At 40.8% G+C, this 13285-nt stretch overlaps 1 non-coding gene across 1 annotated transcript; it reads left to right on the top strand.

The window, feature by feature from the left end:
- Positions 1 to 722: 722 nt before the first annotated feature.
- On the top strand, positions 723 to 794 carry Trnag-ucc. The gene has a single exon. It is a non-coding gene; the product is annotated as a tRNA-Gly (tRNA).
- Positions 795 to 13285: the final 12491 nt, after the last annotated feature.

The raw sequence follows: 13285 nt of genomic DNA, 5'->3' as shown, positions 1-13285 counted from the left end.
GCAAAAAATTCTAAGTGAAGCACTCAACGCAAACGGGTTTAGTGATAAACAACAATAGTTTTAAATTTTGATTACACGAAGCTGTATGGAATGTAACCTACCAGCATTTTAAAAGGTCTAACAACGTACTAGCAACCGCTTAACGTCACCTGGTAGTAATGTATAGAAGCAGTTCAGATCCGTTGTTGTGCACAGTTGCTTGTTCGTACCAAAACAAGTAAAATCTAATCTTCTTCTGGAGTGGGGTAATATCGGTTCTATGATCAAGGTGTGTGTATATATATATATGCACGCCTTAAGCATTGTGTTCCAATTCAGCTCAGTTCATGAAGTACTGGTGTCTGTTAGGATTAGCTATCTACCAGTGCATCAAGTATCTGATGATCGCTATTAAGATAGTAGCCCATGCACTCAGTGCATAAGGTAGTGGCAGCAGCCAGGATCAGGTTTTAGACAATAATATGTGGGTACTGTTCCGACACAGCGCAATAGACATACACATAATATATTTAAAATCTGAAAATTCGCCGTTCCTGTGGAAGTTTGCGGGTTGAGTAGAACGATCGAGAGTCTGCTTGTTTCTGACAGTGAGCCACATTGCGTGTCAAGGAGTGTGCGGTGGAAGCAGCTGTCTCATCCGCTACGTCACGTTTAACGGCTCAATGAAACGAGCCAACGTTCCGTTACAATATCACTACACTAGTCGGAAAAAACCTCAGCAAGCGATGGTGGTGTAATGGTCAGCATAGTTGCCTTCCAAGCAGTTGATCCGGGTTCGATTCCCGGCCATCGCACGTATTTTGCACGAATATTTTTCGTTCTAGCGGCGGACGAATAAAAAAAAAAGAAAATCTGCCACTGCGATAAGTAATAAATGGGATAAATGACCAAGTTTTACGACCGTACTGGAAATTTACCATCAGTGCTAAGCACAATGCCTTTAACTGGCTTGTCAGTAACGTGACATTTTTTCTTTCCAAACTCAAGGGCACCGATAGACAGGAATTTATTGACTTTTTGTCATTGGAACACTGGACTCTCATATATCTGGGAGCTAGATATGGACAGTCAGTGCCCAATTATCTCCGTGTGACTCTCGAGGCAGATTAAGAAATGAAGAAGACAATGTAGAATCCGCGTTGAAACCAGCAACATAATCTCATGATGGAACAAGACTGTTGAGAAAGCCATGTAAAATTACAAATAAACTAAATTAATTGCAGAATGTTTTGAAACTAGTGAAAGGGGATAAAATAATGTTTTACATTTCATGTCTACTTCCGTATACATACAGTGTAATTAACAAAAAATTTTATCTATAACACTCGAACAAATCATTCATTCATTCATTCAAGTCGTATTTTTCACTTTCTTTCTAAGACACATGCAATTCTTATTTTAGAAAAAAAAATCTGTGGCAGTTCCCCAGTTCTACTATTTCATTTCTCTAATTTACATCTAAAAGCCGTTCAAAGAATACATTTACTTAGCACAGAGAAAAATGTTCTCCAAGATGTTGCTCTTTTGACAAATGTTCACTGCTTTTGCCATCTTTTTTCTTGTTTATTTATTTCAAATGTTCAGATGTGTGTGAAATCTTATGGGACTTTACTGCTAAGGTCATCAGTCCCTAAGCTTACACACTACTTAATCTAAATTATCCTAAGGACAAACACACACATCCATGCCCGAGGGAGGACTCGAACCTCCGGCGGGACCAGCCTCACAGTCCATGACTGTAGCGCCTGAGACCGCTCGGCTAATCCCGAGCGGCGTTTATTTATTTAATTATATCATTGCATAATCCAATAATTTGAAGGATGTGTTTTGCCTCAACATTTGTTCAACGTTGTAATTCATTGCATTTCAGCACAATAAAAGATTTTAAATAGAAAATTGAAAGAAGTAAAATAAGAAAAACAGTATACCACAAAATCACTTCCTTTTCATAAATGTAGTGCAGCGCCAACACTTATTTTTTTCTGTTCTACCTAATGCAATGGAATAATAGTGTGCTACTTTTCAACGCTCAGATATCGTTTCGGGCGACTTGTGTTTCGTGATTTAGATTTAATAGAAGGTTGAGGACGTTTAACCCTTCAGCCAGCTAGTATTATGAGTCTGTATTACTGCCAAAGTGGAGTAGGATTTAAGAGCACAGCCTGGCTGCTGAACGGGTGGAATTGAAAAATGAATATTTCTAAATTACGCTTCAGATCATTTCCCACAGGTGTCTGATAGAACACAGCGCAAGCAGTTATTCAAAAAACTATGATGTGGACGCCATAAGATTGGCTTAGTGGGAGTGAATACTCTTGGCACATGCCAAATGAATTTGACTTCCTAAAAGCCGGCCCGTTGTGGCCGAGCGGTTCTAGGCGCTTCAGTCCGGAACCGTGCTGCTGCTACGGTCGCAGGTTCGAATCCTGCATCGGGCATGGATGTGTGTGATGTCCTTAGGTTAGTTAGGTTTAAGAAGTTCTAAGTTCTAGGGGACTGATGACCTCAGAAGTTAAGTCCCATAGTGCTCAGAGCCATTTTTTTTGTCGACTGTCACACTGTCTGACAACCAGGAGTGATGGTTGGAGCTTCTATTCCTTTTCGTAACAGGACCCCTTTAGTTGACATCCGCGGTACACTTAAAGCACAGCGGTTACGTTGACGATATCCTACGCTCCGTTTTGCAGCCCTACATTACAAGCCATCCTGGGATTACATTTCAGCAAGATAATGTCCGCCCGCACTTAGAGTTTCTACCGCTTCTCTGCGTGCTTGCCAAACACTGCCTTGGCCAGCAACGTCGCCGGATCCCTCCCCAATAGAGAACATTCGGAACATTAAAGGCAGCGCCCACCAACCAGCTCGGGATTTTGACGATCTGTCGAGCCAGCTAGACAGAATTTGGCACGATATCCCTCAGGAGGACGTCCGACAACTGTGTCAATGAGTGCCCAGCCGAATAACGGCTTGCATATGGTCCAGAGATGGACCAACGCGTTACTGACTTGCTCAGTTTGTGAAGCACATTCTCTTGAATAAATCATCCTATTTTTATGAGATTTTAATCATTTGTTTGTCTGTTTCTGTAACTCACATCTACAGGTCTTCATCCCATTCGGATAATTCCTCGTGGTGCGTCGTTCCTTTTTCTGTCTTATGGTGTATTTTTACACCTGTCAATGACTCTCAGACCAAGATAACATGCTGTATCCTTCCTTTCAATAAATCCTCAATCCCGTTAAAATTTTGCTTGAAATCCCATACTTGATAGAAAGAAAAATTGGAGTCGACAAGGACGACATAGGGGACCCAGTATTAGAATTTAAAGGACGTCTTAACGACTTGAGATCAAATGAAGCCGAGGGGATAGATGACGTTTCATCGCAATTTCTAAAATCATTGTGGGAAATGGCAACCAAACGACTATTCAAGTTGGTGTGTAGAATATAGGGGAATGGTGATGTACCATCAGATTTTCTAGAAAAGTAACTTCCACACACTTCCGAAGATAGTAAGGACAGATAAGTGCGAAAACTATTGCACAATCAACAGCGCATGTATCCAAGTTACTGACAAGAATAATACAAAATGGTTCAAATGGCTCTGAGCACTATGGGACTTAACTGCTGTGGTCATCAGTCCCCTAGAACTTAGAACTTCTTAAACCTAACTAACCTAAGAACATCACACACATCCATGCCCGAGGCTGGATTCGAACCTGCGACCGCAGCAGTCGCGCGGTTCCAGACTGTAGCGCCTAGAACCGCGCGGCCAGTCAGGTCGGCAATACACACAAGAACGGAAAATAAAACAATCTACTAGATGACGATCAGTTTGCCTCAGGAAAGGTAAGTCCTGACGTTGCTCTTATTAATGGATGCAAGAGCAAAGAAAAATCAGTATACGTTCATAGAGTCTGTCGATCTAGAAAAAGCGTTTGACAGTGTAAAATGGAGCAAGACGTTCGAAATTCCGAGAAAAATAGGAGTAAGGTACAAGGAAAGACGGTTGATTAATAATACACAAAGGCAACAATAAGACTGAAAGACCAAGAACGAAGCGCTCGGATTAGCAGTGAGGAAGACGGAGATGCAGTCTTTCGACCCTATTGTTCAATCTCTCTATCGAAGTAGCAATGACGAAATTAAAAGAATGGTACAAGAGTGTCCTTAAAATTCAGTGTGAGAGGATATCAACCATAATATTCGCTAATGATATTGCTATACTCCGTGAAAGTGGAGAAGAATTACAGGATCTCCTGAATGGAATAAACAGTTTCAGGAGTACAGAGTATGAGTTGTAAGTAAACTGGAAAAAGACATAAGTAATGGAAGTAGCAGGAATGACAATATCGAGAAACTTAACACCGAAATTGGTGGTGAAGAAGTCGACGAAGTTAAGGAACTCTACTATCTTGGAAGCAAACAACCCACGACGGACGAAGTCAGGAGGACATAAAAGGCAGACTAGCTTAGATAAAGAGGGCACTTCTGGCCAATAGGAGGCTACTGGTATCAAACATATGCCTCAATTTGACGAAGAAATTTCTGAGAATGCGCGTTTGCAGCGCAGCATTTTATGGTAGTGAATCATGGACAGAGGGAAAACTGGAACAGAAGAGAGTCGAAACGTTTGAGATGTGGCACTACCGATGAATGTTAAAAATCAGGTGGACTGATAACATAAGGAATGAGGAGAATCCCGCTGAATCGGCGAAGAAAGGGACTGATGGAAAACACAGACAAGAAGAAGGAAGAGGATTTCATAACGTGTGTTAAGGCATCAGGAAAGACAGGGATTGGAATACATGCAGCGAATAATTGACGGCGTAGGGTGCTCTGAGTTGAAGAGGTTAGCGCAGGAGAGGAATTCGTGTTGGGCTGAATAAACCTAGTCAGGAGACTGATTAAAAGAAAAAAAGTTCGCTTTCAGCAATAAGCCCTGAGTTAAATGCCTTTCGGCAGTCTATATGACCAATGCATCTGACTGACTGCTTTGACAATGGCTTTCAGGATTCCAGGTGTGAAAAGCGCGAATTGGGTTTCACGTGATTGATGTTTTCAGAACAGGAGGAGGTCATTTTCTTCGAGATACCTCTTTACGTTTGAGCTCAGAAAATGTTCTAAGATTCTACAGCAACAGGTGTCAAGTTTTCACAAAGTTGGTCTTTCGTCGTGTTATTTATAATATTCTAGAAACTTCTGCCTAATAAGTTGTGTTTTGGTTGTCCAGCAGTGCCATTTTTTCCGCTTGACTGCTGCCTTGTTACGCATTTCTTCGGCAGTGTCAACTTTTTAGAGGTTTTGTAAGCCTCAATTTCGAGCCTTTGCTACAACGATTTGACAAAAAGCGTTTAAAATTTAATTCCTTCTTCGTTTTTCGCCTTTGTCCTACTTGACACAAACTGAGCTACAATAACTGTTCGAATAAGACGTCTTTCATACTTTCAGAAAATCATCAAATATTTAAACACGGGGCGTTTAGATTTCATTATCAATAACATCACACCATATAGTATGCCAAACACTTGTCAACTATTTTATCACAGTGCTGTTTCTGCAGTACAGCTTATGTTAACGGGTCAGTGGTATTACACTATTTTAATGTAGTTGATTTAACAGTAAACATTTACACAGTAAATGTAACAGAAAAGTCACGTATACAGCTGCAAAAATCACTGCAGAACTGAATGTCAGCATCAAAATAAGACGGAGGAAGCTCAATAAATCGCAGGGCGAGCTGGAAATCCAAAACCACTCATCACTCATGCATCACGAGATGCTGCAGCAATAAAACCTGCACTATGAAGCATTGGAAGAGTGCCGTTTGGCCCCACTAGTGTTGTCTCCACTATTTCCAACTTCTGAGCATATTTACGTCCCAAGAGTGGGAAATGGCAGGCGTTCGGTGATGATTTGGAGAGCCATATCGTGGTCGCTTTACTGCCAAAGACAATGTGATCATTTTTATCTGACCAGGTCCATCCCATGGTACAATGTTTGTTCCGTAACCCTGACGCTGTGTTCCAAGACAACAGGGCCTCTGCTCACGCAGCTCGCTTCGTCCAGCACTGGTTTTATGACCACGAGGACGAACTGTCGTATCTCCCGTATCTCCACAATCACCAGATCTCAATATTATTGAGCTTTCGTGGTCGACTCTGGAGAGATGGGTGCTTGGTCGCTACCCACCTCCAGCATCGTTGGCTGACCTTGCCGCTACTTTGTAGAAAGAATGGAATTACTTTACATTGAAAACCATTTTTTTTAGTCATCAATCTTCTGACTTGTTGGATGTGGCCCGCCACACATTCCTGTCCTGTGCCAACCGCTTCAACTCAGAGTAGCACTTGCAACCTACGTCCTCAACTATTTGCTACATGTATTCCGATCTGCCTACAGTTTTTTCCCTCTACAGCTCCCTCTAGTACCACGTAAGTCGTTCCCTCATGTCTTAACAGATGTCCTATCATCCTGTCCCTTCTCGTTATCAGTGTTTTCCACATATTCCATTCCTCTCCTGTTCTGTGCAGAACCTCCTCATTCCTTACCCTACCAGTGCGTCTAATTTTCAACATTCGGCCCTATCAGTGCGCCTAATTTTCAACATTCGGCTGTAGCACCACATCCCAGATGCTTCGATTCTCTTCTGTTTCGGTTTTCCCGCAGACAATGTTTCACTACCATACAATGCCGTACTGCAGACGTACATTCTCAGAAATTTCTTCCTAAAATTAAGGCCGATATTTGATATTAGTAGCCTTCTCTTGGCCTGGAATGACCTTTTTGCCATTGCTAGTCTGCTTTTGATGTACTCTTTGCTCCGTCCCTCACTCGTTATTTTACTGCCTAGGTAGCAGAATTCCTTAACTTCATCTGCTTCGTGACCATCGATCCTGATATTAAATTTCTCGCTGTTTTCATTTCTGCTATTTCCCATTCCTTTCGTTTTTCTTCGATTTACTCTCAGTACATATTCTGTACTCATTACACTGTTAGATACATTCAGCAGATCATGTAATTCTTCTTCACTTGCACTCTGGACAGTAATGTTATCAACGAATCGTTTCATTGGTCCTTTAGCCTTGAATTTTAATTCCGTTTACCTTTCTTTGGTTCTATCATTGCTTCTTCGATATACAGATTCAACAGTGGGGGCGAAAGATTACATCCCCGTCTTACACCCTTTTTAATCCGAGTGCTTCGTTCTTGGCCGTCCACTCTTATTATTCCCTCTTGGCTGTTGTACATATTGTATATTACCCTTCTCTCCCTATAGCTTACCCCTATTTTTCTCAGAATTTCGAATATCTTTTACCATTTTACATTGACGAACACTTTTTCCAGGTCTACAAATCCCACAAATGTGTCATGATTTTTCTTTACCATTGCTTCCATTATCAACCGCAACGTCAGAATTGTCTCTCGGGTGCCTTTACCTTTTCTAAAGCCAAACTCATCGTTATTTAAAACGTCTTCAATTTTCTTTTCGGTTCTTCTATAGATTTTCTCGTTGACAACTTCGATGCATGAGCTGTTAAGCTGATTGCGGGGTAGTTCTCGTACTTGTCAGCTCTTGCACTCTTCGGAATTGTGTGGGTGATACTTTTCCGAAAGTCAGATGGTATGTCGCCAGACTCATACATTCTACACACCAACGTGAATAGTCGTTTTGTTGCCATTTCCCCAATGATTTTAGAAATTCTGATGGAATGTTACCCATCATTTCTGACTTATTTGACCTTAAGTCCTCCAAAGCTCTTTTAAATTCTGATTCTAATACTGTATCCCCAATCTCTTCTAAATCGACTTCTGTTTCTTCTTCTATCACATCGGACAAATCGTCCCCCTCATAGACGCTTTCAATGTATTCTTTCCACCTGTCCGCTTTCTCCTCTGCATTTAACAGTGGTATTCCCGTTGCACTCTTAATGTTACCATACAGGACCTGTATTGATCCATTCCGAGACGACTACAAGCTGTTTTGAAAGCCAATGGGTTTCCTGCACTGTGTTAGGCATGGTAATGCATTGTGTTTTTGGTGTTTCCATATAATTATCCACGCCCTGTATATCTAGTCCATGTAGCTTATGTCCGACTCAGTTTCGTGACAATGTTCTACATTAAACGTAAGTACATTTTTCGAGTTATGGTTTTTTTTAAAAAGAAGAAATTACATTTCTTAATATGGTCCTCTGCGCACGGATCTCATCAAAAAATGATTAGAAACTTGAGTTATCTGCCGATCAGTTAGTAGCTTCATCGCGTGTTATTTAGTGCAAGGCCGCGCCGGACGCTGAAAGTTATTAAGCCCTTAGTTATTAGTTTGCTGTCAGTTCCAGTAGAGGCATCGAAACGGTCGCCGATGAGTTTTAGTTCCTCATTTCTGACAGATATAGTGCTTTTTAGCCGTGGTAATTGAAAAAGTGTTCGAAATAAAATTTGTGTCGTACTCTGAGATAATTTTCTGTTCTATACGGTTACAGGCTGAACGAAGACGCAAGTAAGAAACATTGAATGAAACTACAAAAAATGCTACACCGATTGGTGAGCTGATTTTATTTTATCAATCAATGGGCAACGCCAGTGAAATGCCACAGGCTTGTAACCTTCATTAGTTCTCACTTAAATAGGCGTCTTCTGATAGGAGATTGCCAATAATGATTACAAATCAGTCAAACATAATAATAATAAGTCATGATTAATTTAAATTTATTGATAATTTTAAATGCTTTAAAATTTTTAAAAAATTTCATTGTCCAATGAATGATGATTACAGTATTAAAGATAGCAAATAGATTCCTACATCTCTTCTCAGTCCATTAGCTGCTGAATTATTGCTGGTAAATATATTTTGTGACTGTATTAAGGAATGTTTATTACATTATCGTTAAGGTTTCCTAATTTTTGGTATGCTCTCAGGCTCTTGGAGTTTATGGAGGTAATTATGGAGAATACGGTGTCTTTTATTCGCTTCAGTTGTTTACTAATATTCTCTTAATCACGGGTTTAGCGCATTTTAGCAACTACCATTGTTTCGCGATCTCACGTGATGTAATTTTATAATCCGTATCTTCCTAAATGTTGAAAATTTTGCGTCGTTATTTCTCATATACGAGAATGTAACGTATGTATATTGCATTGAGTTACCGTAGGCCTTTAGCTGGCCTTTGGCTACGTGGGGTTTCCTATCGTGGGGTTTCCTACAAGGGTGCAGCAGGGAGCGAAGCTGTCCCGAGCAACCGGTTCCCTAACGAGGTGTTTGCGGACTGAGCCTCCCCCACTGCTTGTCTACCCCAGCCGCTTACCCTCAGTGCACGTGTTGTCACCGTTTCTCAGACAGTGTCGTCGTCGACACCTTTCGTTCCGTGCGTTTTCCTATACGCCTTCTGTTCTATGCAGTGTACACGATGGAAGTGATAACAACAACGAAAGGGAGGCCTTGTCTTATCAAGGATGGTCATCGTTACCGTATTTATAGGAAAAATGAAGAATATACGAACTGGATCTGAATCAATTATGAACGAAGTAGGTGCAAAGGCCGTGTAAAAATTGCAAATGGTGAAATCGTTGCTCAACAGCAACATTCTTGTCCACCTGACATAACACATGTGGAGATAAAGAAAAGACTATATAATTGCAGGAGAAGAGTTCGTGAAGAAGAGACAGTGCCGGTAGCCCAAATTTTTAAGCAGTAATTTCAAGATTTGAAAGATAAAGGATTAGAATTCGTGGCATATATTCCGCATTATGACAGCTCCAAGACTCAATTGTGAAAGACGAGAAGAGGAGCTATTGAGACAAGCCAGAACCCTGGTTCTAGTTCGGAAATTCACCTTAGCGAAGACCTTTTGAAATTAACGGAAGGTAATAGCTTTTTGAAGATTGATGATGGCTCTGTTCCAGGCAAGAGACTTCTAGTATTTGCTTGTGAAGAAGCAGAGAAAATCCTTTGTGACAATGCAACTGTGGTTATGGATGGGACATTTGACAGCTGTTCGAAACAGTTCAATTGTATACAACCCATGTCGACATGGGAAGTACAGAAGTGGCAACTAAGATATTTCCTTTTTTATTTGCTTTGCTGCCAGACAAAAGGCAAAATTCATATGAAAGACTTTTTTCTGAATTGAAATCTAAGATGCCTGGGTGGTCACCAAAAACTGCAGTGCTAGATTTTGTAATGGTCTACAATTAAAGCAATGAATTCAGTGTTCCCTGAAACACAACTTTACGGTTGTAATTTTTACTTTAACCATTGTCTGTGGGAGAAGATACAGGAAATGGGATTAACGGAAGACTACAAGGATAGAGAGCAAGTCCAATTGTTTTGTCGCATGTGTGCTGCAGTGGCACATCTTTCACTTACCACTGTCGATGATGCGTGGATTTTAATAATGGAACAAATGCCCAGTGGAAAGAAGATCACAGCATTTGGAGACTATATGGTTGATCAGTGGGTGGAAAATCCTAATATACCTATTGAAATGTGGAATGTTTTTAACCAACGACACAGAACGACGAATTCTGTCGAAGGTTGGCATAGAAAACTGAACTCCTCAATAAATCAGAAACATCCAAATGTGTACTTTCTGATTCAAAAGCTGTAGGAGGAGGTAGTGAATGCTATTATTGAAATTAAAAAAGATTCCGTTGGCCTACCTCTTCAAAAAAGAAAGAAAGGGTACAGATATCTTGACAAAAGAGTAAAAGACATTATGAAAACATATGAAGAATCTGGAGATTTAAAAAGGTGTTTAAAATCTCTAGCCTTTTTACAAAAAATTGAATAAGAAATTACGATTGATAAGAAAAAAAGGTTATCAATTTGCTACTGTAATGCTGAACAACAGTAATAACAAAGACAACAAAAAATAAACAATAAGAACAAAAACAACAACAAAAATAAAATGAAAAAAAACATTTAAACATGCATATGTACTACGTGCGTAGTACTAAACCTGGATAAAATGTGACGGGATGTTCTTATTTTCATGGCAGTCGGAGGGGGTCTAGAGATTCGAAAAGTTGGATGATAAGAAATTTACCGTGATGTTCTGTGTAAAAAATTCTGGAATTTGCTATGAGCCTTAACAATATTGTTGTTTGAAAACGGTATTTGTAAATACAGTACACGTTTTACCGGCATCAATAATGCCGCAAAGTTTATTTGCCGATTCTGGAATTTCGTCATATATGTCATACAAAACTAATTATTTGTATTTGGCGGATCTCAGTCACAAAAGTACGCTTTTAACGGTATTTCTAAAGTTCTAATACAAAATCCGCTATTTATTGAATTTTTAACAAAACTGAAATTTTACTTGGTGAATTTCTTACATAACATGGTCACTCGTCCTGTGAAGCGCCCAGAACTTTTGGTGAGAAAGGCGGAATGAGGACTCAGACAGCTGGTTGCCCACTTTTCTGTCAAAGTCTTTTAAACACGATCATATTTGCCTTTATTGTGCTCCAACAGGAGCATTTTCCAGCTAATTATTATGTAGTTCATTTTATAAAGATGAAATTCCAACTAGATGAACTTTGGTGGAGTCATCGATATTAAGCAACGAATTTTATCATCTGTAGACATCAAGAACAACACTCTAGGTATCGAGACTTTATACGCCGCATCTAACCATACGAAAATATTCTGTAATTTCTTTCAGATGAACACGCCCATTGTCGCGTAAATCTTTATCTAATTACTAACAGTAAACCCAGCGTTGCCCATATATTTATTCATCCCAGTTTTATGTGAGTGCGTTCCCTCTTCCCTCTTCTCTCTTGTCCATTTAGTCCTATCTCGTCTCTCTATTCATCTCCTCCTTCCGCCCATCCGTCTCTCTTTCCATCTCCATCGGCCTCCTCTCTCATAACACTTCATCCTCCTCTCCATCCTCCTCTCCTTCTCCATCCATCTTCTCGTCTCTGTCCACCTCCTCCTCCGCTTTTTCTAATAGTACATCAAATTCACAATAACACCCCTAATTTATGTATTTATTACAGTGTTCCATTAGTCATTCACCACCTTCCCCCTTTCTCTGTTTACGTGCTGCTCCCTCTCTGTTTTAATCTGCTTCTCTCACTTCTCTGGATGCACCTCCTCCCCCCTACCTGCTCCCATCACGTTCTCCTCTCTCCGTGTATCTCCTCCTCCGCCTCCGTCATGCCATCTCCTCTTTCCCCGTCTATGAAAAAATATGTATATCTGCTAACTTTCATGCTGATTGACGAAACGATGTCAATTTATTTAAACCGTCCGCCATCCAGCATACGTTGGCTTGTATAAATGCCTTCACCACGAAAACATACATAAATGAGCCAACTCCCAAGTTGATCAGTCAATCGGTGTGTAATTCTGTTGTAAGGTACCCTCCGCCATAAACCGTATGAAATTTCACGTAGACGGTGAGGTTTCCCTTGTTTTGAAGATCAAATGTACAAAATTTCACCAAGATCGGAGCAACACTGTTGCTTTTGTTGAAATCCGTAAGTAAAGTACCCTCCACCATGCACTTAACGAAGTTTTATGTAGACAGTGGCCTTCCTCTTGGTTTGGGAAATAGGGATTCATTTTTATACACCCCGCTCGCTCTATGTCGACCTAGTTGCGAAACATAAATAATAGATTCGAACAACATAAGTCATGTAATGATTTCTGTCGTATAAGAGGCAATATAGCTATTAAATAATAGCAACGAGATTACGAGAGCAGTCACTTTCAGTGTTACGTAAAATAACGTTATACCTTGTAAATTATCACGTCACAAAATGAAGATGATAAGCAATGTGGGACTTCCTTCCGTTTGCGTTTGAAACTCTCCTGTGAGGTGAGGAGGGTGGGAGGGGGCAGCAAGGAGAGCCTCAATTTGTTTTGCCGGCCCGGGCCTCTGACAGGTTCAGTGCGCCACTGCTCGTAGGAAACCCCACGGTAGGAAACCCCACGACACCGCGCAGTTTGACACTTCACAAGGCGCTTGAGTGGACGACCTCGTTGCCTGGTTTTAGAGGACATAATATGAAGGATAGTGTGTCAGTTCAGTTTACACTGTCCGCTGTCGAGTCACGTCAATGTGACCACCTGTCAGAAGCCTGAATAACTACCTTTTGCTGTGCGGACACCAGCGAGACGTGCAGGAAGATACTTAATGAGGTTCTGGAATGGACCGACAGGGTGAGTTATGGCGACCCCAGTGTCTTGGCCAGCTGGGCTAGGTCTCTCGGATGAGAATCCATGGCGCGATCAGTCAGAGTGAGGTGGTCCCACAGACTCGTGATTGGGT

The sequence above is a fragment of the Schistocerca americana genome, chromosome 6 (assembly GCF_021461395.2).
Source record: "Schistocerca americana isolate TAMUIC-IGC-003095 chromosome 6, iqSchAmer2.1, whole genome shotgun sequence".
In the NCBI taxonomy this organism is placed as follows: Eukaryota; Metazoa; Arthropoda; class Insecta; order Orthoptera; family Acrididae; genus Schistocerca; species Schistocerca americana.
The sequence above is the reverse complement of the archived record's forward strand: the minus strand, read 5'-3'. Positions and strand labels throughout refer to the sequence as shown.